The sequence below is a fragment of the Phacochoerus africanus genome, chromosome 2 (assembly GCF_016906955.1).
Source record: "Phacochoerus africanus isolate WHEZ1 chromosome 2, ROS_Pafr_v1, whole genome shotgun sequence".
Lineage (NCBI taxonomy): Eukaryota > Metazoa > Chordata > Mammalia > Artiodactyla > Suidae > Phacochoerus > Phacochoerus africanus.
In genome coordinates, this window is record NC_062545.1 from 164,882,241 (window position 1) to 164,908,824 (window position 26,584).

General features: G+C 44.3%; 1 protein-coding gene across 6 annotated transcripts in view; it reads right to left on the reverse strand.

Moving 5' to 3' along the window:
* The window catches only part of NEDD4L (NEDD4 like E3 ubiquitin protein ligase), a 370,570-nt gene that overhangs the window by 208,149 nt on the left and 135,837 nt on the right, over positions 1 to 26,584 (reverse strand). Inside the window, exons 1-2 of one of the 6 annotated variants that reach the window (XM_047767062.1) lie at positions 9,521 to 9,847; positions 6,976 to 7,278 (exon numbers count right to left, since the gene is read on the reverse strand). The exons of 4 other annotated variants lie outside the window; for them this stretch is intronic. The gene's annotated coding sequence lies outside the window, so the exon portion shown is untranslated. Of the gene's footprint in view, positions 1 to 6,975; positions 7,279 to 9,520; positions 9,848 to 26,584 lie in introns of those variants that run through there. One more of the 6 variants, XM_047767060.1, reaches the window with a different exon arrangement.

Below are 26,584 nucleotides of genomic sequence, written 5' to 3' on the forward strand. Positions count from 1 at the left end.
TCCCAAGTAACCTTCTTTATCTAACATTAGCACATATGCAAATAGAGCAAGAATGAAAGAGAGAATTGCAAGCATGGGCTGGCACCAAAGCCAACTTCTGACCACCAAGGTGAATGTCAATGTTCTTTGTTCTTTGTTTTTTAGGGCTGAACCCAAAGCATATGGAGGTTCCCAAGTTAGGGATTGAATCGGAGTTACAGCTGCCAGCCTACACCAGAGCCACAGTAGCGCCAGATTCGAGCCGAGTCTGGGACCTACACCACAGCTCACAACAATGCTGGATCCTTAACCCACTGAGCGAGGCCAGGGATGGAACCCAAGTCCTCGTGGATCCTAGTCGGGATTGTTAACTGCAGAGTCATGAAGGGAACTTCCTCAATGTTCTTAATATAAAATCTACCTGTGGAGTTCCCATCATGGCTCAGTGGAAATGAATCTGTCTAGTAACTATGAGGACGTGGGTTCAATCTCTGATCTTGCTCAGTGGGTTAAGGACTCGGTGTTGCCATGAGCTGTGGCGTTATGTCACAGAGGCAGCTCAGATCTGGTATTGCTGTGGCTGTGGTGTAGGCGGGTGGCTACAGCTCTGATTTGACCCTTAGCCTAGGAACTTCCATATGTTGTGGCTGTGGCCCTAAAAAGACAAAAATAAAATGAAAATTAGGAGTTCCCGTCATGGCTCAGTGGTTAATCCGACTAGGAAGCGTGAGGTTGTGGGTTTGATCCCTGGCCTTGCTCAGTGGGTTAAGGACCCAGCGTTGCCATGAGCTGTGGTGTAGGTTGCAGATGCGGCTCGGACCCCGAGTTGCTGTGGCTGTGGCGTAGGCTGGCGGCTACAGCTCCGATTCGACCCCTAGCCTGGGAACCTCCATGTGCCGTGGGAGCGGCCCTAGGAAAAAAAGGCAAAAAGACAAAAAAAAAATTTAAATTAAATTACATTAAAATAAAATCTTCCTGGGGGGGGGTTGCCTCCCACTATGAAGTAACATTCAGCATCTGTACAGATCTTACTTTAAATATATTTTACATTATCTCATTCCGTTTTCACAACAAAATTGCAGGATGACAATTCAGCACATTTATAGCCAAGGTAATTGACCCAGACTGATTCAAAGTCAAGTTCTTCCAATCCCCACATCCAGTGCCTTTCATCCTATCCTCAGTACTCATACAACAGAGCAATAGGGTGGTGGCTGTGGGCCTGAGGGCACTGCCACCAATTTCAAGCAGAACTTTAAAAAATCCATGCAAATGTTTATTTACCCTATAATATATCCGTGCTGGTTTTAACTTGAAAATAGCATTTTTAATGACTTCAAATACAATAGACCCACATGTATATTTTCTGGCTTTATGAACCCAGGAACCACAATTCCTTATTTCAGTTCTAGAGGCATTGAATTACATAGCACTGCAATGAGACAGGGACATCTGTCACCCAGATGCCTTCAGAGACCCAGCAAAAAAAAAAAAGGGGCGGGGGGGTACATCCCATTGTCCAACTAGCACATTGCTAGTAGCATTCCCAGCCGATAGTATTTCAATTGGCACCTACAAATACATTTTCTGTTGATGTAACTTTTTAACCTGAAAATTCTCTTTAGTCTTTTAAATATACCACCTAGCAATGAGTCATTGCAATGGCAGGCAAATCAAAATCACATGATCCGGGAGTTTCCGGAGTGGCTCAGCGGAATCCAATCTGACTAGTATCCACGAGGAAGAAGGTTTGATCCCTGGCCTCGCTCAGTTGGTCTTAAGGATCTGACGTGGCTGTGGCTGTGGTGTAGGCCAGCAGTTACAGCTCCTATTGAACCCCTGACCTAGGAACCTTCATATGGTGAGGGTGCAGCCCATAAATAAATAAATAAAAAATAAATAAATACATACATACATACATACATACATACATACATACATACAAAAAGGAAAGATACACCTCATGGCTATCCTAAACAAAAGCTGAAAGCCAAACAAGGAACTTTGTAGCATTAGCCTATCCCAAAGAAAAAGGAAACAAAATTTACTACTGTTATCCTCTAACAAAATAACTTTTTTTGGGCTATGCTCATGGCACACACAAGTTCCTGGGCTAGGGATCTAAACCACACCACAACATCGACCTGAGCTGAAGCAGTGACAGTGCCAGATCCTTAGCCTGCTGAGCCGCGAGGGAACTTCAACAGCAATTTTTTAAAGAAAAACGTTTAACCTTAGCATGTTTTACACTTATAGAATTACTGCAACGTGAGTTCCCCTACATCCTACATCTGGTTCCTCCCATTATTAACATGTACATTAGCATCATGTATTTGTCATAATTAATGAATCAAGGTTGGCAGATCATCACTAACTGAACTCCAGACTTTATTATATATAATAAATTATATTGTATATAATACCTTGTTTTTCCCTAATGTCCTTTTCCTGTTCCCAGGATGAAATTTTGGTTTTATTTCCATTTAAAATTCAACCACAGAAGATAGTCCATGCTCCTGGGTTGGAAAAATATTGTAAAAATGGCCATACTACTCAAAGCAATCTACAGATTAAATGCAATCCCTATCAAATTACCCATGACATTTTTCACAGAAGTACAACAAACAATCCAAAAATTTATACGGAACCACAAAAGACCTAGAATTGCCAAAGCAATCCTGAGGAACAAAAACCAAGCAGGAAGCATAACTCTCCCAGACCTCAGGCAGTATTACAAAGTCACAGTCATCAAGACAGTGTGGTACTGGTACCAGAACCGACACACCGACCAGCGGAACAGAATAGAGAACCCAGAAATAAACCCAGACACCTACAGTCAATTAATCTTTGACAAAGGAGGCAAGAACATAAAATGAGAAAAAGACGATCTTTTCAGCAAGTATTGCTGGGAAACCTGGACAGCTGCATGCAAAGCAATGAAACTACAACACATCACCACACCACACACAAAAATAAACTCAAAATGGCTTAAAGACTTAAATGTAAGACAGGACACCATCAAACTCCTGGAAGAGAACACAGGCAAAACATTCTCTGACATCAACCTTACAAATGTTTTCTCAGGTCAGTCTCCCAAAGCAATAGAAATTAGAGCAAAAATAAACCCATGGGACCTAATCAAACTGACAAGCTTTTGCACAGCAAAGGAAACCATTGAAAAAAAAAAAAAAGACAACTTACAGAATGGGAAAAAATAATTTCAAACAATGCAACGGACAAGGGGTTAATCTCTAAAACATACAAGCAACTTATACAACTCAACAGCAAAAAAACCAACAACCCAATGGAAAAATGGGCAAAAGACCTGAATAGACATTTCTCCAAGGAAGATATACAGATGGCCAACAAGCACATGAAAAAATGCTCAACATCCCTGATTACTAGAGAAAAGCAAATCAAAACTACCATGAGATACCACCTCACACCAGTCAGAATGGCCATTGTTCATAAATCCACAAATAACAAATGCTGGAGGGGTTGTGGAGAAAAGGGAACCCTCCTGCACTGTTGGTGGGAATGTAAACTGATACAACCATTATGGAGAACGGTTTGGAGGTACCTTATCTATACATAGAACTACCATATGACCCAGCAATCCCACTCTTGGGCATATATCCAGACAAAACTTTCCTTTAAAAAAACACATGCACCCGCATGTTCATTGCAGCACTATTCACAATAGCCAAGACATGGAAATAACCTAAATGTTCATTGACAGATGACTGGATTCGGAAGATGTGGTATGTATACACAATGGAATACTACTCAGCCATAAAAAAGAACAAAATAATGCCATTTGCAGCAACATGGATGGAACTAGAGACTCTCATCCTGAGTGAAGTAAGTCAGAAAGAGAAAGACAAACACCGTATGATATCACTTATATCTGGAAATCTAATATACAGCGCAAATGAACCTTTCCACCGAAAAGAAAATCATGGACTTAGAGAACAAACTTGTGGTTGCCAAGGGGGAGGGGAAGGGAATGGGATGGATTGGGAGCTTGGGGTTAATAGATGCAGACTATTGCCTATGGAATTGATTAGCAAAGAGATCCTGCTGTGTAGCACTGGGAACTATGTCTAGTCACTTAACATGGAGCATGAGAATGGGAAAAAAGAATGTATACATGTATGTGTAACTGGGTCACCATGCTGTACAGTAGAAAAGAAAATAATGTATCGGGGAAATAAAAATAAAAATAATAAAATTCAACCACAGGAAAGCTATTTAAGCAAATACAACATATACAAGCATAAAGAACTAAAACGATGCCTCTTGAGGCATGCTAAGCCCAAGAAAAATGCAAATACCAGACGAAATCACCATCAAGGGTCAGCTCTTTGGAGTTTCCATCATGGCTCAGCAGTAACAAATCCAACTAGCATCCACTGAGGATGCGGGTTCAATCCCTGGCCTCGATCAGTGGGTTAAGGATCCAGCATTACTGTGAGCTGTGGTGTAAGGTTGCAGACACACCTCAGATCTGGCGTTGCTGTGGCTGTGGTGTAGGCCTATAGCTGTAGCTCCGATTTGATCCCTAGCCTGGGAAATTCCATATGCCACAGGTGTAGTCCTAAAAAGACTAAAAAAAGAAAGAAAAGAGTCAGCTTTTCAACAGACCAATCCTGACCTATAGCTACCATCTGAAGAGAACTTACACTCTTCAAGTACGTAAAGCGTTTTCATGTATGAATGAGTTGCTGTATGAAGGACACCAACCCTAAAGTCAGTTTTAGGTACAAAGGCTGGTTCAATCATACTAAACTGGTGTATCATTTAAATCAGGTCAATATACAGCTTCTTGGGGTCTGAAACTTACAAAACACTTCTCGGGGTACTATTTGGACCCACAGGTAGGTAAGCCACTGTCCTTATTCCCAAAGTTTGTTTGATCCAATTAAAGCATCAAGAAATAAATGCATGAAAAGTTAACCTTCAAGTTTTCCAAGAGCAAGGCAGGATGACAGCAAAAGGTGTCCAAAGTGAACACCTGACTGACTAATGGAAAGTGAATTCCATAAATAGGCAAAAATTGTCTCAAGAACTGAACTGAGGGAGAAACCACATCAGAATGGTGAGAAAAGGAAAGTTAACCTTTCTGGGCTAGAGTTTAATCTCAAAATAGAAGGTGTTAGACTCAACTTAAGATCCCCTCCTGCATCTAAAATTTCGCAGTCCCTTATTTCTGTCTCCAACAACCACAGTGAGGTTAGCAACGGGGATGTCCCTGTCCTGTCATCAGCCACAGAGGGACTCAGACAACATGACCACAGCAGGGTCTTCCCGCCAGCTGCCCTGAAGTGATTTCCACCACAAATGAAGGGCTTTTCCTGCCTGACAATGAAAACTCCTTCTTCATGTCATTCATGCTATCAAGTCACTACTAAGTAAATGATGTTAAGTAAGACACTTTGCTAATAATTTGAACTTGCAGGAAACACACTGCATTGTATTATAGGTATATTATACAATTCACATGCTCCACTAATTTAACTCAACCTGGCCCAATGGGGAACACTTGCAAAATTCAAACTTTTACTCCTTATGGATCAGCTACTCAGAGCGTTCAGATTTTCCACAGCAGTTCTAATGTTGCATGTTTCTTAAAGCAGTGACAACCTTGGCACTGCTGACACTGGCTGGATACTTCTTTGTGGTGGAGGGCTGTCTTGTGTACTGCAGAAGGCTGAGCAGCATCCCTGGCCTGTCCCCACTAAAGGGACAGTGAAAAATCTCTCCAAGCATTGCCAAAAGCCCTTAGGAGGGAGAAGGACAAATCAACCCTGGTTGATACGCACTGTCTTGAAGTAATTCCTGATACATATGAATAAATATGATTCAGAGTTCTCTAGTGGCCTAGCAGGTTAAATACCCAGTATTGTCACCGTGGTAAGTCTGGTCACTGCTGTGGCATGGGTACTATTCCTGGCCCAGAAACTTCTGCATGCCATGGGCTTGGCCGGTGTGTGTATGTTTATGCATAATAATTTATATATTATAATAATTTGTTATTAATATTAATAATTTATATTAACAATTATATTAATAATCAAATTATATTATGATGATTTGTATGTTATATAATAATTTACATATATATTTCAATAGCAATGTAAGATTTCAACGTGGTTATTGAATAACTTCTTAAAAAGTCTTTTATTAGGCCATATAAACTATTATTTGTCTCAGAAAATATAATCACTGTGGATGACCAAAGAGGCAAAACTGGTTTTATGAGGTTTTTCTCCTCCATTGTTCTGAGTACTTGAAAAGCAATAAAAATGTATGGATTTGATAATTCCATAGGAACAAAGAATAGAATCAAAGCTTAGAAACCATTCTCCATCCCAGCATTCTACAGTAAACATCAGATTCTACAACCAGAAGCCAAACCAACCAAGCACGAGACAGAAGTTGGTCTGGGAAAGAGGCCAAAAGGGACAACTCATGACCACTGGGTGCCACTCAACACACCCACATTCTGCCTCCAAGGACCACAGGGCACGCTGCCCAAAGATCATTTGGCCATCAGTGATAAAAACAGACCCCATTCCCTAGAAGAAAATTAAGGCTAGGAGAGAGGAAAAATCTAATGCAAGTAGGGGCTTTCCTTATAAATGCTTTTGGCAAAAGTATCAAGGTTTTTTATAGGTCACTCTGCTTAACTGGGGGGTGGAGTGGAAAGGAATATTTTATAAGCAACAGTGAAACAGGATGAGTAAGTTCTTAAGGGAAATTTGAGAGATTGCGGCTTGGTGCCACTGGATTTTTTTTGAAAACTGGTTTTGAAAGCTGTTTCTCATGATGCAAAAGGTCATTTCTCGTTTTTGTGGTTAGGAAAGCTATTCCTTCTCTTTTTATAGATGTCTGTGTGAATGTGTAGAAGTCACCTCCACAACCCACTTATAGGTCAAAGAAAATGGCTAATTCCACCCACCCCCAGAGTTGCAGGACCATGCAAACGCCTCTTACCTTCATGGAAGAATGCCAGCGGGCTCTCAGCGGAAAGAAGCCGAGGAGTGCAGATGGTTGCCAAGGTGGCTTTAAAGAGAACCAGAGTCAATACCTGTGGCTGGGGGATGCTGATCGCTCACCACCACCTGGACAGAATGTCCTAAAGCAGGCTCCACGAAAGGCTCCCAAGGTCGGCTCTGGTCTCAGGAGCCTGCAAGCCACCTAGGAACCTGCCACCACACTGGGTGCTCTGCAGCTGCTCCTTCTGCTGAATATCTTTGGTTCCACCTCAGCTGGCTCCCGCCGCACTCCCCCTTGTCCCTGCCCCAAGGGAAAGAGCACACATCAGGAGAGAACCGGCTGTGCCCAGCTCCGGCAGGTGGGCAGATGGCGGGCAGAGAATCAATCACACAGGAGGATCTCGGAGTTCAGCTTGGGTGGTGGTGACCGATCTAAGTGCTAATCGTGGAGAAGAATCTTTTACATTAAAGATCATTAACCAGGGGCCCAGGCACCTTGGCAGGGCTGAGAGTTCACAAACTGCAAAAATGCATTTAGATGAAGCTGCCGCCTCCTGTTGCCAAACACAGAGTTTGGGTCATTTTGGGAGAAGGGCACTGCAAAGGCATGGCAGGGGCAGAACCAAACAGGGACGTCTCAGGAAGGAGGGAGGCATTTCTTGCCTTTCTTCGACCACTGCTCTCCACTCACAGTGGCAATTAAATCTCTAGGGTTTGTCTTTCTTATCCCTCATGAGGTGTGACTGTCCCCTCACGGGCAGAGGACTCTCTAAGTAAGGGAGTAGAAACAGGTGAAGTCTGTGGGATCTGTGCCTGTGACTCCCCACTTCTCCATGGAAACATCTCCTTTTACGGTGATGGTTTCGCCTCCACAGTTCCAAGTCCCACACCAGAAGGGTGGCAGTTCCCTCTTCGTTAAGCTGCTTAGCAGTTTCACCCACATCCAGGGAACCAATGCCACTCAACTCTCAGGCAAAACAAGAAGTCACCATCAGACAAAAAGGGTCAGAAGTTCAATTTCACATGTTACCAAGAGCTGGGTTTTTGAAGATTCCTGACAAGTGTTCTTTCTGACATGCCTCAGGCTGCTGTACACGCTCAGGGCTCATCCTTTGTCTAAGGCAGCCCGAGAGTTTCTCATCATTTACGGACTCACCCCAAAGAGCAAGCACTGAACCCGGTTTTCCACTCCAGCATTACATAACTTAATTTTCCTCCAATTACATATTTACCACAAAGCATTATTTGTGACTAAAGTGTAAAAAAAAAAAAAAAAAATGGAGGGCCACACTAATTTCTGCTAGAGAGATTTACCTCAAATGGAAAGACAGTAGATTCCCGGAGATTAATTTCTTTAAGTGTGTTTTTAATGACCTTTAATGAGAAGACTCTTTAACTTGGAATCAAGAAAATACAAGTGCTGGTTTTCTTTCTTTCCTTCTTTCTTGTTGTCTTTTAGGACCACACCTGCAACAGTTCCCAGGCTAGGGGCAGAATCGGAGCTACAGCTGCAGTCCTACACCAGAGCCACAGCAACGCCAGATCCGAGCCATGTCTATGACCTAGACCACAGCTCATGGCAACACCGGATCCTTAACCCACTGAGTGAGGCCAGGGATCAAATCTGCGTCCTCGTGGATACTAGTCAGATTTGTTTTTGCTGAGCCATGATGGGAACCCCAAGTGCTGGTTTTCTTTTCTCTTAAAGGGAATACAAGTTTCTATGTCTAGAGACTGAGGAATGTAGGGAAAAAGACAATGAACAATGATCTAATTGTTCAGAACTCAGTATTTATCCATATAAGAGCAAGACCATGTAATCCCTGTGAACGCAAGTGAAAACTAAAGTTAGGAGTCATGTGACTCATCCTCAAGCACTTCCTGTAAAGGTTATAAAACAAATGAGGAAGGTGTTTGTATCCCAGGAGAAAGACTAGAACAATAAAGAAGCAGACACCTGTCCCACCACTGGCTGCATTAGCTATGCTTTAAATTGAACTTAATACACAATTAAACCTAAAAAAAAATCTTTTTAATAGAAGATCTGTCCTTATTTCACCTGGCGTTTTGTACCAAATTTCTAAACTCTGCATGACAGATCCCTTCACTGTGTCTATTTTAGACATTTTAGGAACACAGTGATGACAAATGCAATAATTTATTCATAAAGGGGTGTGGGGGGAAGCACCAGAGCAGTAGCTGTATAATAATTTTTCACTGTGCTGAGAAAAAACAAAAAAAAACAGGTTTCAAACAAGATGGCATGGGTTAAATACAATTATTCTTTCTCTTTCTTTGCCTTTTTTCCTCTTTCTTATATCCATTAAACATTTTTTGCATGCTTCGAAAATCAAAATATAGACAGTGAAAGAAAGGCAAAAAGGCAGAAAGAAAGAAAGGCAGAAAGAAAGAAGCAAAGAAAGAAAGATCAAATAATTGCCCAAATTCTGGCTCATTTAGAGTAAAGCTAATGGGTCTTCTGTAAAAGAAGATTTTCTTGACATTAACCAGGGAAAACGGAATCCTTTGTGGCACTTACTTACCAGATGCCAGGCAGGAAGACCTCGGTTTAAAGGGAAGAGCGATAGAGAGTGGCTGGTCTAGATGCAGGCGGCTGTCCGTTTCCCCTGACAACAGCGGCAGTGAGGAGAAATCCTGGACTCTACCCGTCCTCTCTGTTGACAGGTGATCAACAGCCTGGAGCAAGAGCGTGTGTCCGAGGGAGGTACCAAGGGGAGGGCTCAGCAGCAGCTCCCGCCCAGGTAGGGCCCTGCTGAGAGCCACCCACCCAGACACCCTGGAGCTGTACCCAGTCGGGGCTGTGCTGAAGCCTGTCTGGGCTGGGAGCCGCTGCTGCCACCTGCCTTGCTCCAACAGGGAGCAGATTTAGATGAGAGGAAGAAGGAAGAGGCTCATCCCAGGCAGCAGAACCAGAGGCTACAGGGAGAACTTTGCGGATTCAAGAAACACCAGGCACCATTCAAACCACGCCCTCCAACACGGCCCCCTCAGCATCATGAAAGTTAACAGCTAACTCACAGTAAGAACAGCACATACCTGGCCTGGCCCAGGTAACCCTGGAACCTCTGGAACCCCAAAGCACACAGAATGTCCCTTTTGGAAAATTAATGGCATTCTTCTGCCTAAACATTCCTGCCAGTGGTGAGAGGAAGGGCAGTGGAGGAAATGAAGAGACCCCTCTGGATACTACTGTTTAAATAATTGCTTGACCGTCATTATAGAGATGGAGCGAGCATCTATTTTCTTCATCAGATAAAATTAACTTTGGATTCCATCCATCTCCACCACCTCACTAGCTGGGGGACACTGGGCAAGTCCTTGGCCTAATTCACCTCCGGCTTCCTCATCTGAAGAAACAGAATCTAGAAACCTCCTGCATGCATGGTTAGGAGCTGGTAAGCCCCCAGGCAGAGAGGCAGTCGCTGACCCTTCAGTAGCAGAGGCTCTAAAAGTACTGTCCTGAATCAACCACAGCCACTCTTCACCTTCCCTCAGCAGAAACTCGGATGCAATGCATGTATGACAGCAAAAAATGTTTCTCCCATTCGTTATTTTGAACCAATGTCTCCCACAAGTGGGGGAGGGGGGCAATTTAAAACTCATTTTTCTGTGCAATATTCAAAGACAGGTCATCCCAAACCCAGCCATGGACACCAAGTTGCAGCCCAAGTTAGCGGTCTTTGCCCCCAATTCTCTGGTAACGTCCCACTTCAAGGTCAAAGGCACACCCACTTTTGAGAGCAAAGAGTGTTTAGGGAAAGAATAGGCTCTTAATTGAGCCTGAAGGTCTTTTTTCTTTAAGGCTTTCCTTTAAAAAGGCAATTACATCTCAAAATGGAATTCACAGGTTCCTTATAATTCCACTCTTTAATCTGAACGACAATGGCCTGCGTACCTGTTCAAGGCTACGCTTAGAGACCTTCAGCGGGAGGGGGAGGCCCAGGTCCCGCTGGGCCAAGAAGCCGCCATCACCATCTGGTGGTGGATCTCGCACACTGCAGTGGTGAACCCCACTGAGTCCTCAATCCATTCTCCAGGAGGCAGCCCATCTGAATTCTTGCTAGTTTGGCCGCTCTGGAACAACCTTTGTTCTCTCCAACCCAAATCATCTTCTCAAACTTCCTCATTCCCTACCACCTCATTCCCACATCCAGCACCCAGTGATGTGGCTCCAAAGAATGAAATTCCCCAGACAGGTGGGGGGGGGGGGGGGGAGAGGCAAAGAGTCAGCGTATCCCCAAAACAGCCAAGAGCCAATTTTTTTCCCCCTTTTCCTTTTAGGGCCACACCTCAAAGGTGTGGAAGTTCCTAGGGTAGGCATCAAATTAGAACTGCAGTTGCAGGCCTATGCCACAGCCACAGCAACACGGGATCCTTAACCCACTGAGAGTGGCCAGGGATCGAACCCACAGCCTCAGGGACACTATGTCAGCATTCTTAACCTGCTGAGCAGCAACCGGAACTCCAGTCAAAAGCCAATCCTAATGAAAAAATAAGAGGCAGGTATCTCTACTACAAAGGGAAGAGACCAGTTGAAGATCCAAGACAGACCAAAGAAGAGACAGAAAGATGTGGGTGGGTTCTGGCAAGTGATGCTGTGCAGCTGGAGGAGAGGACAGGCTGGAAATCAGGTCACCAAGAGCTATCAATCAGGTGACACTGCAAGAAATGCTCTTAAACCACCTCATTCCTCCAACGCCTTCATCCATCTCGGACAAATATATCTAAGTCCAGGAGGCCCTTAAAAGCAGAAAACAACCTTAGGAAAAATTAGCCAGAGGAAGTGAGGGCCATGGAGAAAGAAGAAATTGGAAAATTCATAGTTAAGTGGTGTCAGTAAGGAAAATTCAGAGTTAAGGGGAATACAGTCTAAAATGCTGCTAGCAATTTCTAAGCAGTACGGAGCGGCAGTACAATACACGTGGATTTTATGGGAAGCTGTGAAAAAGGCCTGGGCGACCAGATGTGCCACAGCTGGCAAATCGTCCTCAGCATCTGAGTAGCAACATATGCTTGGTGTATGAGAGAAGAAGATGCCTCTTTTAGTGACAAAAGGACATAAGAGTTTTCAGGACTTTATAGCACATAAAACGCTCTGCCTTTTCCACTCATGCTACCCCCAATATATGACTGGCAACAACTAAAGCATTGCTATTTCGTTTAATTTTACACTAGACTCATTCAAGAGTCTATTTCTGAAGAGGTAAATTTTAGTAAGTTGCTTTTCCATTGTGTGTATACTCTTATTTGTGAAATGGCTCATATGTAAAATCACTTGTATCAAAAACTACAGGCCACACTGGGAGTGTCCGTCCATCTGTGTGTCGTCCCCCCACCCATCCCACCCCCAGAACTGGCCTTGCTCCCTTCTTGGGCTCTTTACTTTCAATACCTCCTTTGCAAACAACTTAGGCACTAGCCGCCCCCACCCCACCAAGGCCACACAGGCTGCTGTGTCATGCTGCCACATGACAATACCCAACATGGGTGCTCATTCTTTGAAACAATCAGAACTTAGGCAAGCAGGCAACTCAATGTACTCAAGGATCTCCTGCCCCCCACCCCAATCTGGAAATCTATGGCCCATATTTAAGGGCCAGGCTGAGCTCAAATCAGTCCCTGATGACAAGTTCCTGGAGGCCCACGCCTCTGTTCTCCTGCTCCCAGGACAGCACCTCTTAGCATGAAGAGGTGGCAGCTGAACTCCAGGGAAAGACAAATACAGGCAGCTGCAGGCTGCATTCCCACAAACCAACCCTGCACAAAGCACTGGTGTCTGTGCTCAGCTACGCAGGAAACAAACTGGGGGGGGGGGGGGGGGGGGCGTACATTTCAAAGCCCATCAAGGCAGCCTAGTTAAGAACAGTACAGCGAGTGGCAAAGGCTGACATGACTCCCCAACCTAAAGTGGAGAAGTCAGGGGTCAGGAGACCTGAGCACCAGCCCTAGCGATGCCACCAGCCACCATCTTTGTTCCCTTTAAGGCTACTGAACATCCTAACCTTTCTGAAATCAGCAAGCCTCTCATGGGAGAGTCCTAAAGACACTTGGCTGCCACCGTGTCCTCTCGGTACCGAGTCAATGGTGCACCTGACCCATGGTGGGCAGTGTGGAGAATCAGGACCCAGCTGTGATCTTGGCCCATTCACTTCATTTTGGCTTCAAGATGCTTGTGTTAAGTAACAGCTTCTTGTCCTGCAGTTACATGATGCAGGCTTGAAAAGCCAAGTCAGCTGTTCATTCAGTATTTTCCAAGTTCCTACCAATAGTACCATGTTGGCCCTGGGGTTTCCAGGATTGAAGGGCTTGTCAGAGACTGCCTCTCCCTGCCCATCCAGGTCTTATTTTTTCTGAAAAAGGTGTCACCTATGTGTTCCATTTACCACTGGTTATACACCAAATTCTAGCATAATGTAATTGTTTTGTAATGGGCTTATTAAATTGTAAGCTGCTAAGTAAGAGTAAGGCCAACATCTTTAGTGATTTACTAGTTATCTTGGAGCCAGCCTTCCAGGAGCCAGCCTTGGCCCAGTGGACTTAACTACAAAACCCCAATAAACACAGGAACAGCTTCTGAGTTCTGAAATCACAGGCACCATCGCCAGGCTCATGGACTCAGAGCTTCACTTACTATAACAACATTCTGAACAAGTTTCATTATTCAGCTCCCATTACAGAGATTAGGTTTCTAATCTGTAGGAAACTGTGACAAGTCGCACTGCTGCCACTCCTATAGAAACCCAAACACAAAAGAAAATTATTCATTGATACAAATCTCAATGGTCAAAAATCTCAGCCATTATAATTATCAAGAGTCCATTCAGAAATTTATTTGTCCATTTAAGATCACTGCCTTAATACTCTTGTTGAAAAGTAGAAAGTGGATTTAAACAATGGAAGTCAGGAGTTCCCGTCGTAGCGCAGTGGTTAACGAATCCGACTAGGAACCATGAGGTTGCGGGTTCCGTCCCTGCCCTTGCTCAGTGGGTTAAGGATCTGGCGTTGCCGTGAGCTGTGGTGTAGGTTGCAGACTCGGCTCGGATCCCGCGTTGCTGTGGCTCTGGCGTAGGCCGGTGGCTACAGCTCCGATTCAACCCCTAGCCTGGGAACCTCCATATGCCGCGGGAGCGGCCCAAGAAATAGCAACAATAACAACAACAAAAAGACAAAAAAAAACCAAACAAACAAACAAAAAAAACAATGGAAGTCAAAGGTCAACCATGAGTTGAAAACACAGATTCTCACTCAGAGAGGCAATTTTATTTCTGAAAACTGAAGCTTTTCCAATTATTGTGATAGCAATATCTATTCTTTACAGAAAAACCACACACACACACACACACACACACACACACAGGCAAAGAAAGAAAATAAATATCCCACTTACTCAGTTCTCTGAGATAAAACTATTAATAGACCTTCTGTATTTCAGATCTCCATCTATATTTCCACAAATGTGTAGGCTTCTTACAAAAAGATGACATCAAATGATTGAAACCAATCTGTTATAATGTTTTCAATGTTATAGAATATTTCCATATCATTCAGTATTTATTGGCAACATTTTTAATGGCTTCATACTACTCCATTTTAGAGATTTACCATAATCTAACTTAGGTTGCATTACCTTTTTCATTACAACAAACAATACTTCATCCTTAGAGCTAAAACTCTGGATATACAAGGAGATATGTATATAAATACTCGGCCTTTGAATACATGAGGATGTAATGTATTCTCCTCTATTCCCTTAAGGGTGAGTTCCTTTGAAGTATGTTGGTCAGATCATCAGACACATGCTTTTTTCTTTCTCTATATTTGATAACATTAATATATTTATAAAAGAAAATATAGAAAATAAAAAAGCAAAAATAACTGATAATCTTACCACCTGGATATGGTGTTAGAACTGTTATACACCCTTTCCAATATTTTATACATACATATATATAATGTGTATAAATATATAATGTGTGTATATATGTATATATATGTGTGTGTGTATATATACACATATCTTTTATAAAAACAAATTTTGAAAAATTTTGCCTCAAGAAATACTTAGTTTGGTTTTACTGAGATTTCGATTTTTTCCTTTTTAGAGAATTTCACATAAGATATCCAATTTGCCTACTTTAAATTTAGTAACATGAATCATTACATTTGTATTCAGTAAGAAACATGAAATAAAAGATACTGAGTTCTCTTAAATGGCTCCCAACAGACACAGGGAGGAAGAAAACAAGGACAGGAAAAAGGTAGAAGATGGGGAAAAGGTGAAGAGAAGAGAGGGTGTAAAACTGCACCAGTAGCACTGCCTTTGGGCTGTTGGCTTCACTCTGAACTATCACTGCCTTCAAAAGTCACACGAACCCCTGACCAGGATGTGGTTATGGCCCGACTCAACACCTTCATCTGTTCTGTATCCAGTTCATTATTGAACTTGATAGTGCTGTCAACTAAAGCAGACAAACAAGCAACAGGCACAACCTAGAAGATGAGAATTCTGCTTTATTCGGGGAGCTTGATGAGAACTTAAGTCCAGGAAGCAGCCTCTTGGATCCAAGGGACTGCTCCAAAGAATTAAGGGAGGAGCCAGGATATATAGGAGTATTTGCAACAAAACGCAGGTAGTCAGGACATCGAAAGATTACTGTGAGACTCACAGACATAGAGCTAACAGACTTGTGGTCGCCAGCGGGTGGGGGGAGGGGTGGATTGGAAGTTTGGGATTAGCAGGTGTAAATTGGTATATACAGAATGGTCCTACTGTACAGCACAGGAACTCTATTTGATACTAGTGATAAACCACAATGAAAAAGAGTATGAAAAAGAATGGTTATACTGGTATAACTGAATCATTTTGCTGAAATTAACACAACACTGGAAATCAACACAACACTGGAAATCAACTATCCTTCGATAAAATAATTTTTTTTCAAAAGACTACTGTTAATTAAAGAAAAAGCAGTTAATGAATTTATTTGGAGATGTCTTTGTATGGGAAGGTCCAAGAGTCTGGGCTTATGAGAATCAGTGCTTTGATATGCACCTTAACTCTCTAGGGCCCCTATCCTTCTTTTCTCCACCCCAAATCCCTTCAGGGTGCACAGCCTAGGGAGGCTGCAGTGGCTGAGGGGCTTCATGGCCAGCATATCCTATGCTTACTGATAGGGCAGGCAACATCTTCATCCACAGTGCCAACTCCTTCAGCCACTAACCATCGGACAGACCTGTCTCAGACCACTGAGAACCCCAATCTCAAACCAGTCTCACTGAACAGGTTAAATACGCCTGGGCCGGATGAAGACAGACTAACATACTCATTGTAACCTGAGGTTCATTGTTTTGAAGTAGCTTCCTTCCCCCCAGTTGTGTTATTTCGTCCGCTCTGGTATAAAGGTCATTCCCTGCAGTTTTAGTTTGGGTCAGAATGCATGAAGAAGAGAAATACCCCAGAGCATGGCTTTGGGGTTCATGTGGGGAACTAGCCAGAGGTGCTGAACTTTTCAAGACAAAAGATCCTGCTGTCATTCAAACAGCAGGCTTAGCAGAATAGAGAGAGAAAGGCAGCAGAAATCCAGCATGGGCTTTATATAAAGTCTAAAAATAGACACTTGAGGCAGAATTTTAAAGATTCCCAGGAGGTGTCTGGTGTTGAGTAAATATCAGACAAGGATAAAGGCTCTCTGAGAGGCTAGGGGAGTGCAAAGCCCTGGTTAGGCTTCCTTTCCTCTGCCCTGCGCCCTGGACAGTTGAGAAAAAAGTCTTTGTTCCCAGCCCAGCTGCATAACAAAGGGGCCTGGGAGGGAAGGTCAGAGCTTGGTTTCTGATGCTGGAGAGCCCGTGAGGAGAAATAACTAACTTCTGCTTCTATTCTGCCGCCCAGAGAGACTGGCAGAGTATTAGGCTGTGCAACCGTATTCATTAGAAAGCCAAGGAATGAATTACCCGGATTGCAAGACTAACACATAAGGATTCCTTGTAAAGCGACAGCCTTCACATCAGTCCTGGTGTACATATGTGTTTACTTACCACCATCACTTAGGAGTAGATGAGGCGGGTTGGTACAGACACTTGCCCATTCCCTGTCATGGAAGGTCAAGAGCAGAGACTACGGGACTTGTGTGCCACAGTCTTGGAAAGGGCCCTGGGGCTGGATGCAGTGCAGGCTGTGGTCACTGGACAAGGCCACACGCAGGAGCCCCAAGACCTGACCTGCCTCTACCTGCAATTCCAGGTCAACTGAATCAATCTTTTCAGTGAGTCCTGACACCAATACATTTTTGAAGCTCCCCTAAAGCACAGCCAGGCGTGAGAACCCCTGGTTCTAGGGTCTCTTTCAGCTTTCACATTCTATGTATGTATTTTGACTTGTATTTCTTTTTCCCTGTAGGTGAGTGAAGAGTTGATGGAAGAAAGGAGAAAACTATGCACATCAGATGCTGGGCCTGGCCCTGACCGGACCATATCCCCTCAGTGAACATTACCTATGAAAAAAATTAAGTACAATGTTTACATGTAGTGAAGCTCACTAAACTTCAATCCTAGTCATGTAGGGTTTTTTGTTGTTGCTTTGGGGTTTTTTATGGTTTTTTTTTTTTTTTTTTTGCCTTTTTGCCTTTTCTAGGCTCCTGCGTCATATGGAGGTTCCCAGGCTAGGGGTTGAATCGGAGCTGTAGCCACCGGCCTACGCCACAGCAACACAGGATCCGAGAGCCGCATCTGCGACCTACACCACAGCTCACGGCAACGCCGGATCATTAACCCACTGAGCAAGGCCAGGGATCAAACCCACAACCTCATGGTTCCTAGCTGGATTGGTTAACCACTGCGTCACGCCGGGAACTCCCCTAGCCGTGTAGTTTTTAAATGTCTGCTTTATCTCTCTTGTGGTTTACGGCTAAAAAAAAATGTTGCTCACCATTGGGTTCTACAGGAATGAAGTCACTAGCCCCTGCCATCCCTGACCTTTAACACATCCAGAAAAGAGTTCAGGATGGAAATCAGGAACGGAGCGCTCCATGCTCTGGGAAAAACTGGCAGAACAGGGCTTCAGAGAGCTAAGATATTTTCAGGAGAAAATTTTATGAGCTCAATTTCTTCCATCTTTTCATACACAGAAAAGGGCCAAAATCATAAATGGAGACACCTGCTCCTTGTGACTGGCAGCAACCTTCTACCGAGACATACGCTTGGTTGCACATACTCCAAAATCACATATATACTGTTGGCCCCTCCTGCCTCTTCAGAGCAGTTCCTCTGAGCTACCTGAGAACAGAGGCCATCTCCCGGGCCACGGTCCTCGCAAATACCCGAACAAAACTGAAACTCATAGCTCTCAAGTTGTGTGGTGTTTTTGTTTCTTTGTTGTTTTTCAGTTGACAATGAGAACCCTAAGACTTTTTTCCTTCCTAACCCTTCTTACCCACCCCCTCTAACTACCTGACTTTTCCATCGAGAGGCTGCACTTCTCCCCCAGTTTCGTGTCCCCCCATTCCCCACTCCCTACTCCTCAATGCAGTTGAGTGACTTTTCCAGGAATGAGTGTAGAAACACAATGCTCTGAAAAGAACAAATGTGAGGTCATAACATAGTTCCTCCAGGTCACCCAGGCCTGTCTCAAGCCACCTTAAGTGAAGCTGAGAACAGCTGATCAGTGAAGACCACCAGCCACAGAGAAGCAAGTTTTTTGCAGAAGCCTCACAGCACTGGGCGCTATGCCCAGTCCTTCCTGCCTAGAACAATCCTGTCCACTGTCTGCCGCTTAAATTCCTTCCAAGCGTCTATTACCTACCTCAGACATGACTTTCTTGCCTGACCATGTGAACATGAGTTCTCTGCCTAGAAGCCTTTACCACATCAGGACCATCAGTGACCTTCATTCTCTGCTGGTGGTGTAGACCAGTCAGTCCCAGCTCATCCCCATCCTTTAGTTGTTGGAGTGAGGGTGGGGGTAAATGCCAATGGCCAGGCCTCACCCCAGACCAGCTGGGGGCCAGGCCAGGGCACCCCCAGTGCTACACAGGCAGTGAGGATGAGAGCAAAATCTGTGCAAACTGGGGTTGAACCCAGCTCTGCCACTTCCCTGCTATGACTTCAGGCAAGTCACTTAACCTTTTTGATCCTCTGTTCTTCTCATCTGGAAACCACAAGAATAGTTTCTATCTCCTAAAATTGATGCAATGAGTATGATTTAATTATAATGCATAGAATCATGATGTCTCAAAATACAATAGGTCTTAGACTCCACTGCTTCATCCATAAATGACAATAACGAGGGCCAGAGATACCTACGGGGAACGCAAAGAGGAAATGAAGAGAGGAGGGAGTGTGAGTCACTGGGCTGGATTTTTTTTTTTCTTTCTTTTTTGCTTTTGCTTTAATATAAAAGGAGTGGGAGTTCCTGTCATGGCTCAGCATCCATGAGGACGTGGGCTCAATCCCTGGCCTGGCTCAGTGGGTTAAAGATCCGGCGTTGCCGTGAGCTGTGGTGTAGGTCGCAGATGCGGCTCAGATCCTGCGTTTTGTTGTGGCTCTGGTGTAGCCTGGCAGCTGCAGCTCCACTTAGACCCCTAGCCTGGGAACCTCCATATGCTGCAGGTACCGCCCTAAAAAGACAAAAAATAATAATAGCATGAAGGAATCATTTTTGCCACTATAGGTCACTTTAAAGATCATACACTCCCCTCCTCCCAGGTCAGGGGTAACCCAATAAAAGGCAGGTCCTCAACTCTGCCAGAGCCACCCTGTCTCTCTGCTATGAATGGGAGCCCAGAGAGAGGAAACTTGGCTGAGAATCAAACCAGCAAAAAAATAAAATAAAATAAAAGGAGAGAGTGGATAAGAGCACAGAGCTGATGCTGACACTGGGACACAGGTTCGGGTGTTTTTCAATGGACACTGTTTATTTCTCATCATTTCTGATTGCATCAAGGAGCAAATGCACATTCTTGTATCCCCTTCACTTCACACATGTGCAAATGTATCTTCCAGATAAAAGAACAGAATTGCAAAGTGCTGGCTCTCCCCACACAGGGACTTGTCATTTTGGATAAATTTCCAAATTGCCGAAGGTTATACCCACTTCTTCATAACCCTCCAATAAGAGGGTCAAGGGGAGACATTTCTGCGAACTCATATCAACATATTGCTATTAAAAATTTCAACTTTTGGGAGTTCCCGTCGTGGTGCAGTGGTTAACGAATCCGACTAGGAACCTTGAGGTTGAGGGTTCGGTCCCTGCCCTTGCTCAGTGGGTTAACGATCCGGCGTTGCCGTGAGCTGGGGTGTAGGTTGCAGATGCGGCTCGGATCCCGCGTTGCTGTTGCTCTGGCGTAGGCCGGTGGCTACAGCTCCGATTCAACCCCTAGCCTGGGAATCTCCATATGCCGCTGGAGCGGCCCAAGAAATAGCAACAACAACAAAAAAAAAGACAAAAGACAAAAAAAAATTTCAACTTTTGACAAAATGATAGCTGAAAAAGGTCTTTATCGTTAGAGTCTGAATAGCCAATTATTTTATTATAAGTGAGGCTAACTATCTCAGTATGTTTCTCTCCGGTGTTCCTTTTCTCTGGAACTGTCTACCCGTATTCGTTGCTCTGTGCATTTCGCAATTACGTTATAGGTTATGGATCACTTTATTAAATTGTAGGTCATCATTATATAATAACAAAAATCAGCTCTTTTTGTGCGATAGAAACTAGTATTTTTTTTTTTTAACTTTCTCGTGTGTTTTTGGCAATGCATACTCTTTAGAGGTATTCAGTCTGGTCACTCTTTGCTTCCTATTTTTTTGTTGTCATTGAGATGAAACCCCTTTGAGCCTCTTTTTTTCCCCCCTTTTTGGCTGCCCCTTGGCGGGCCAGGAATCAGATCTGAGCCACAGCTGCAACCTATGCTGCAAGCTGCGGCAATGCCAGATGGTTAACCCACTATGATGGGCTGGGGATCGAACCTGCATCCTAGTTTGCAGAGATGCCACAGCAGGAACTCCTTGTGCTTCTTTTTAAAAAAAAAAAAAAAAAATTCTTAAGGTCTGTAGCAGTTCTTAATTGCTAGTTTTAAAGTGTGTATTGTACCCTTCCTTTCCAAGGTATCATTCCTTTTGAAATGTGGTCCCAGCAACTCCCACTAATTCCAGGCTCCACAGTAGAAACTTACAGGGAAATGAGTCTTATTTGGGCCACAAGCTTGAGTAGGATCACCCCAGGCTCCTCCCACAACAGGCCTCCATATCATGCCTGTGGCCTCAGCATAAACTTGTAGTGAGCTGCTCACTGGCACTGACCTCTAACAATTAGCATCACTGCTGACAGAGTGTGGTTTCTTGTCATGGGGGACAGGTGAGCAGAGCTTAGAAAAAGAACATCCTCTTGTACCCAAAATACAAGTCTGAAAAACACTTCTTGAAGACACGTGCTAATCCTTGAGAGAAACTTTAAAAACTGACCCAGCTCAATCAAAACTACAATGAGGTTATTAACTCACACAGGTCAGAATGGCCATCATCAAAAAGTCTACAAATAATAAATGCTGGAGAGGGAGTAGAGAAAGGGAATCTTCCTACTTTGTTGGTGGGCATGTAAATTGTATGACCACTATGGAGAAGAGTATAGAGGTTCCTTAAAAAACTAAAAATATAACTACCATATGACACAGCAATCCCACTCCTGGGCATATATCCAGAGGAAAGCATAATTCAAAAAGATACATGCGCCCCAATGTTCATTGCAGCGTTATTTACAACAGGCAAGACATGGATGCAACCTAAATGTCCATTGACAGAGGAATGGTTAGAGATGTGCTGTACACAGACATACAGACACACGCAAATATTACTCAGCCATGAAAAAGAATAAAACAATGCAATCTGCAATAAGAGGGATGGACCTAGAGATTATCAAACTGAGAGAAGTCAAAGACAAATATCATATGATATTATTTATATGTGGAATCTTTAAAAAATGAAACAATGACCTTATTTACAAAAGAGAAATAGGCCCACAGACATAGAAAACAAACTATGGTTACTAAAGTGGAAAGATGGAGGGGGAGGATAAATTAGGAGTTTGAGATTAACATATACACACTACTATACATAAAACAGATAATCACCAAGGGCCAACTGTATAGCACAGGGAACTATACTCAATATTTTGTAAAAAAAAAAAAACCAGACCCAGCTCCTCTAGAAAATCTCTGTGATCACAGCTCTACAAGTTCAGCAAAGCCTCCGGGTTGATCCTGGCAGCACCTCCATCGAGGCCCCAGCTCCACACTCAAAACCACCTAGGAGGCTGCTGATGGGAAGCAAGCACGAGAAAGCCGTGTCAGGGTTAACCACACCTGACCTCACAACCTTCCACCCAAGAGGTGAGGGCAGGTCCTCAGAGAAGGGCGACACCCAAGCCAGGCACGCCCACCCTCTCGCCAAAAGTCCCTGCTACCAACATATTCAATCCTGAAGGCCACAGGACACAAGCCTCCTTCCCTCGGGTCACTGTCTCTTCTTTCATAACTCATTTTTACTTTCCATAAGGGGGAACTTGGAGCTCTTTTAACATCAGAAGTTGAAGTAGAAGTTCCCGTTGTGGCTCAGCGGTGATGAACCCGACTAGGGTAATAAGGACTCAGATTTGATCCCTAGCCTTGATCAGTGGGTTAAGGATCTGATGCTGCTGTGGCTGTGTTGGGGGGTGGTGGGGGAGGGCGGCAGCCGCAGCTCTGATTAGACCCTTAGCCTGGGAACTTCCATATGTTGTAGGTACGGCCATAAAAGACAAAAACAACAGCAAAGACAAAACAAGAAGTAGTTGAAGTGACTAAAAGAGACTATAAAAAGGGAACAGGGTAGCAGCAAAATTAAAAAAAAACCAACCCAAGTTTATAGGTTAAAAAAGGTTTTTGCAAACTTAGAAGGAGCCCAAGTAAAACTTAGGTCATTCCCATTTGAATAAACAAGCTTAAATGGTATCCACAAGGGCAGGAAACAGTCAGCTGTAGCTAACAGGCTCAAGAGTGCAGTCAAGAGCTTTAAAGGAACATTCAGTCAGCTAAAGACAAAGCTACAGAAAGAGCTCCTGGCAAGGAGGGGGCACAGCAGGGTGAGAAGCTGTGGCTCAGGCTGAAGGTGATGGCAACCATCCTACCTCAAGAGCACAAGGAAAGGTGACATGATCATGGACACCCAGCTAAGGATTCGCTAAGTCCCATAAGCACACCTGTCTGGGCAAATGTTGGCACTGAGGATGGAGCACGGTACAGGCAACCTTCATCTGGAGCATCATTTGTAACTGGTGGCAACAAGGTTACTGGGAGGAAGCCTCCTCCAGCCAGGACTCCCAAAGGCAGGGTGCCCGGTGGGGTGGAGGTGGGGATGTGGGGGGGGTGGGGCATCGTTCAAGGTGGCTTCCTCTGCCAAAGATGAAGAAGGAGAGGGCTGAACGGGCAGGGACCCTAAGCTCCCCTTCTGCCCTGTGCCTTCCACAGCACATGGAACGCTGTAGAGGGCTCAAAAAATATCTGAAAAGTCAAACTGCAAGACTCCAGCTACAACAGGAGTAAGGGCCACTGCTACGGACGAACCAGGACATCGTTTCCAAGCCAAGGCCTAGCTGCTCTGGACCTGAAGCAATGAGGACCTGCCCTTCAACGTTGCAGCTGTGAAGCATTCTCCTGGCCATAGAAAACACACCGGCCATAGAAAAAGCTAAGACAGAGATACAGATGATGACCTGGAAACATCTCCCCAGGGTACTAGGGAGTTCCAAACAAATTAACAGAATTGGACAGGGTCATTCTCTAGTCTCCCCCACCCTTACCACACAAAGATCTGGGGGTGGGGTGGGGCTGAGGTCTAAGAGTCTATCTCAGTAAGCCTGGGGCAGAAGGCAGAGGGGGGCTTTTATTTCCTGTCTCTTATCTGTCTACTGAGATACCCACAATAAACACAGTTTCCTATGTCACTTAAATATGTCAATTTCAAAGTAAACACCCCACCCCCATCTGCCTTTCTCATTACCATACTGGAAAACTTTTTATGAGGTGCTGCCCATTAGCGCTGTTGGCGACATGGCTCCAATCATCAGTGTCGAAAAATGAGACACATGAACACGGGGAGATCTCAATAAGGCTCTTTACTTTTGCAGAAGGGCGCAGGTACTGCAAAAAGTGCAGGCAACAAACAAAGCACCCTCCCCTATTTATCCCTAATGCAGGTGATTTACCTGTCCCCTTCCCATTGGTCAGGTAGGGCGTATATTCTTCCGGGTTGGCTAATTTGAAACAAACTGTTAACTGGGAGAAGAGGGAGAGAGGGAGGGGGGTCCCAGGAGGGTGGTGTTTCAGCAGAACCCAGAGCAAAATGGAGTAACCAAGATTTCCTTTGGTTGAAAAGAAAAGACATTTGTTACTTTCCACAGCCCTGCTAGGGTTTCTCTTTTGAAAAAAAAAAGGAACAGGATTGATTCAACTCCCACTGAGGGACTCTCATGCCTTTTTAATACATTCTTATTTAGTACATTCTTATTATTTCAACCTCATTTTAAGGCCCTGCTTACAGTACTGACAACCCATCGGGCAGAGCGACATTTCTTTTGCCATCCTCACTGTTACAAGGGACACGCTACTTAGTCCACCCGCAAAGGAACCTCAGATTCATTCACACCAAATGCCCAGGAGAATAAAATGAAGCAAGAGGAAAGCAAAGCACAGGGAAAGAAAAGACCCACAGGGACAAAAACATCTCCTCTGAGAACAGTTAACACCCCCTGGAGGGCTGGCTGACTCTGTAGCCCTAGGAGATCCCATCTCATCTTGTACTTCTCTGCCCCAAAGAAGTATCATTCCACTTAAATAGCACCTTCTTCTCAGCTGAGATGGTTTGGGGCTTCTTGTTGTTCATTCACCTCTTTGCTTTGGAGGCTGGCTTTTCTCGGGGGTGGGGGGGAGGTGTCCAGAAAAAATACACAACAAAAGTCGTATTTGACTCATGTCTCAGGACTATGAGGGGCTGTCACATGAGAACACTATCTCATGAGAACACTCCTGACAGCCCTAATACATCCAAATGTCTTCAATCGAAAAGAAAATAAGCTTTCTTAATACCATCACAAACCGACACACACTTTTCTTCCTAACTTTTCTGTCCTACTGAAAGTATTAGCATCTTTCCTCCTGGTTTTGTGTATTGTCAGTATTTGCAGACATTGAGAAACAGCAAAGGGAGAAAAAAGAACATTGTTACAAAGTGAGCAGGTAAATCACCAGGGTCCTTTTCCTCAGGGTCTGAGCAACTCCTGCTCTGTTTAAGTAAGTCCCTGGTCAGAGTTCCCACTGTGGCTCAGCAGTAACAAACCAACTAGTATCCATGAGGATGCAGGTTCGATCCCTGGCCTTGCTCAGTGGGTAAGGATCTGGCGTTGCTGAGGCTGTGGTATAGGCTGGCAGCTGCAGCTCCAATACGACCCCTAGCCTGGGAACCTCCATATGCTTCAGGTGTGGCTCTTAAACAAACAAACAAACAAACAAACAAACAAAAGAGAGAGAGAGAGAAAGACCTTGGCCGTAACCTCTCCCCTCAGACAGGCTGCCCACGAAGACTCATGACCCTCTCTCTGGCCCCCAAAAGAATTTCATCCAAAACCCTCAAGCATACCTGAGAGAAAACTAGCCAATCTTGCATTTAGAAAAATTAAAATTGCTGCTGCTATTGTTCTCTGAGGGTCACTGTCATCAATCTGAAAAGCACTGCTGTCTACATGCATCATTAAAAATTTAGCTGCAGGGAAGCAATGACAAGAGAAAAATTAAAAACCTCTCTAGTCTTTCCTGAGTCTGTTTTTCATGTCATGGACTGCTTTCATTAACCTCTCTGTAGTGCTAAAAACCCCAACCTCAGACAGAACTATATGCCAGCGATATTATTTAATTTCCAAAGCCAAAATACGAATAGTTTTGAGGCCATCCATGCTTGTTTCCCACATTAGCATGGAGAGAGGCAACTCTTTGTTGTTTTGGTTTTTGTGTTTTTGTTTTTTGGGTTTTTTTTTTTTTTTTTTTTTTTTTTTTTGCTATTTTAGGGCTGCACCCATGGCACATGGAGGTTCCCAGGCTAGGGGTCGAATTGGAGCTGTAGCTGCCGGCCTACACCACAGCCAGAGCAACTGGGGATCTGAGCCTCATCTGCAACCTACACCACAGCTCACAGCAAAGCCAGATCCTCAACCCACTGAGTGAGGCCAGGGATTGAACCAGCATCCCCATGGATCCTGGTCGGGTTCATTAACCGCTGAGCCACAAAGGGAACTCCAGAGGCAACTCTTTATATTTTTTAAGAATGTCAGCCTGGAGAGCTCCCGTCATGGCACAGGGGAAACGAATCCAACTAGGAACCATGAGGTTGAGGGTTTGATCCCTGGCCTCGCTTAGTGGATTAAGGATCTGGCATTGCCATGAGCTGTGATGTAGGTCACAGACGCGGCTTGGATCTGGCATTGCTGTGGCTCTGGTGTAGGCCGGCAGCTGTAGCTCCAATTCGACCCCTAGCCTGGGAACCTCCATATGCCGCGGGTGCAAGCCCTC